Here is a 3,382-nt window from a genome sequence, read left to right on the forward strand (position 1 = left end):
CACATGCTGTTTAAAATCTTGGGGTTTTTTCTTCTCCATAAGGCTGATCTCAGCTAGTCCAGATGTGCTCATAGATGAGTTCTGGGCTGCTCCTCACTTATTTTGTGGCTTCTCTGAGCAGAAACAGTTCCTGTGAGGCATCGGGAACCGCAGTGTTTTTCAAAGGGGAAGCGGTAGCTATTTTTGGAGATTTGTAGACACGTGTCCAGGCAAGGCTCTAAGTGTTCTTCTCTCTGATGCCTATGGGGTTATTTTGGGAACAGCTCCAAAGAGCAGGCTGCCCCTTCGTGTTCAGCTTGAAGCTTTTAATTGTGCTGGCTGGTAGCTCGGCACAAGGCGGACATTTGTGCCTGCCTGTGAGTCCTGGGGGATGTGACCAGGCCACCTTGTGAAAAATAAGCACTTTAATCAAGGGGGGGGCACTTTTGCAGACAGCGTCCCATGGAAGGTACAGGAGCTCTCCCCCCTTGTTCAATCCCGTCGTTCCCTGTAACCAGCAACGCATCACTTTAATGGTACCTTCACAAGGATTTTTAACCTCTTGCCCATGTTCATTCTTCAGCGCCTTCTACTGCTCCAACTTTTATTTTAGGACAAGAAGTTCTTTAAATAAAAAGTTTCCACTTAGTGACTCTCTTTGCCTCATCCGTCATATCCCTTTTGTGTAACTGTTGTTTCTGAGGCTCAGAGAGGGCGTCTGGAGCGACTGGGAGGATGGTCTTCTCAGGTGGATGCAGGAAGGTCTGAGATGGGTGGGACAGAGATGTTCCACGAGACTTACTGAGGGTAAAACCCACAAGGTTGTACCAAAATATTGGTGTGAAGTGGGACCAAAATCCTTCTGAAAGTATTTCTGTAGACTTCTCTCAGCAAGATCTGTTCCGTGGACCTGCTGGAGAAGCAGAGTTTCTTTTAGCTGTGTTAAGATGATCCTAAGAGGCTCTGAGAGACCGACTACTTCTGCAAAGACCCTAAACCCCATTTAGCACCCACCTATCTGCTGCCTTCACCCTGGCTGCCTTCCAGCCTCCTGGAAGCAAAGCACAAACCCAGCACCCTGGTCTGTGGGGTTCGAGGTTCCACCCACGCTGCTTTTGAGTTTTAAGATCGATGGGCCAGGACAGGTAGAGGTCCCAACCCCTCTCCTGCAGCATCGCTTCCACTTCCCGGGGTCTCAGCCCAGCTTTCTGTTGGTTTTTAAAAACGCTTCTGTGATTTAGCACCAAGATAACTCCCGAGTCCATCTGAGGGGGCGTTTCAGAAGCCCTGTACCTAACCTCTCCTCTCCTGTTGTGTTTCATGAGCCTTTTCCAGCGCAGAGTGGCTGCTGGCAGGATGAGGAGGAGAGAACAACATGTTCCTGGAATTGTCTCCAACCTGCCCACTCTCCTCTTCCTATGAGAGGCTGCGGGAGCGAGGGGAAGAGGCCGAATTAAGTGTTCAGCCAGTGTTCATGAGGACGGTGCTAGCAAAACAGTCAGGGAGGCTTTGGCCCTGGACTTCCAGCTTTGGCTGCAGTTTGATTTTTTTATGGCAGTTTAAATTGTTTGTAGACTTTTTTTTTTTTTTTTAAATGCCCTTTGAACCACACTTGGAGCCAAGCAGTGAATTGGTGCCTTTCTTTACTCCGGTGTCTTGTTTGCCTACCCGAGGAGGAGCAGGGCTGTGCCTTCCCCCACCTCCAGCGGTACTGGCCCCGTTCCCTGCTGAAGTGCTCTCCCCCGGCAAGCTGCCTGTATCCTGTGAGCTCCCTGGAAATCCTTGGCAGGAGAGAGAGTATTGCCCTGCGATTTTTGCTCTGCAACAGCCTGTCGAGCTGCAGTGTCAGAGTGCTCTGTTGCTGCTACGCGTCCATCACGCTGGCGGTGCTCGCACGCCTACAATTACCGAGCGTTGGAGGGAGTGGCTGGATGAGCAATAACTTTGCTCAGAGCCCAGTTCTTTAATCAAAGTGGCATTAAGATCTTGCTCTGCAACATTTTCTCTGCACCCCCGTCCCCCTCCAGCCCTTGTCCCTGTCTTGAGCCTTTGTCCCTGCAGCATCACAGGTTGGCTGATGTGCATCAACCCCAGCAAGTCACCAGTAACTGCAGGACGGGCTCCCAGCCGCAGCCCTGGTGCCACATCTCTCAGTGGCTGGCTGCGTGTGCGCTTTGGGCGGTGGGAGGTGAATGGAGGGATTACACCCACTGCCCTAAAATCCAGTTCCCAAACGCTCACCCTTAAGTCTTGGGAACATGATCACAGCTTGACCTATCTGGCAGCAGAGTCGGGGATGGAAAGGATGGGTTAAAAATTACTGTCTTTGCTTACTTGTGCCGACTCCACTCTGTGATGAGAAGCAAGTGACATACTGATGCAGCATTGTGTGAGGACATGCGTGTTGTCACCTAATGAAAAATCTTGGCTGAAGGTGACTTGAGACAGAGGTGGAGCAGGTGCTTGCAAGGCGTTGCTTCTCTTACCACTGCAGCTCTCTGAAGATGAAGGGCTTCCTCTTGATACCTAATTAACATAATTGAATTCCTCTTAAAAGCAACAGACTGACTTATCTGTTCCTAAGAAAGCAGAACTAATGAACTTGAATTCTCTTTGTCAGAGCCCCCCTCAGTTGGGCAACCTGTAAACGGGCACAAGGTGTCGGCTGTGCTTTTTGCATCTGAACTCCGGTGAGCGTGTGGTTCGGGTTGTTAGTGAAAACACTTTCCATCGTAACTCTGCTTCTCTGATTTTTCCATAAAGCGTCATTAGCGAGCCCACTGGCGAGCTCAGTCACCTCCTAGGTAAGAGCCACCCAGAGCTTACTGCAGTGACAAACAGGGAGGCTGAGAAACTTGCGTGGGTGTCTGCACGGGTCTTTTTGAAGTCTATCAGATGCTGCCTGCCTGGGGGAAGGTTTGCTGTCTTTTTGCTGTCTTTCATCCTGTGGAGAGACGGGATCATCTCCTCCAAACACCATGACCTCAGCACCCGGCATGGAGGACAGCGAGGTGGCTGTGCTTGGTTCGCCTACAGCCGGACCAGGGGATCCTGATTAAGCCACCTGTTGATTCCGGATCAGGAGGAGCAGCCCTTTTTCTCGAAGCTGTGCCAACAGGCTTTGCCTCTTGCATGTAGCCGTGGCCATGCTGCAGGGGGTGCGTGCCCCACAGACCCCCACCGGGCCGTGTCCCATCCCACCCTCAGCCCAGCTGGCTGCTGAGGTCGGAGACGTTTGTAGGCAGCTTTTTACCAAGCTCTTTCCGGTTCCTGCCACCTTCTCTCAGCTCTGTTGTCCCACTCCTGCTGGCCATCCCAGTTTCCGTGCTCGGAAGCATCAGATGTTGCTTTAGCACCAATCTGCTGCTGTCTTCTCCCCTTAAGGGAGAAGCACCTTGTCATC

This window comes from Falco cherrug, chromosome 1 (genome assembly GCF_023634085.1).
Source record: "Falco cherrug isolate bFalChe1 chromosome 1, bFalChe1.pri, whole genome shotgun sequence".
Lineage (NCBI taxonomy): Eukaryota > Metazoa > Chordata > Aves > Falconiformes > Falconidae > Falco > Falco cherrug.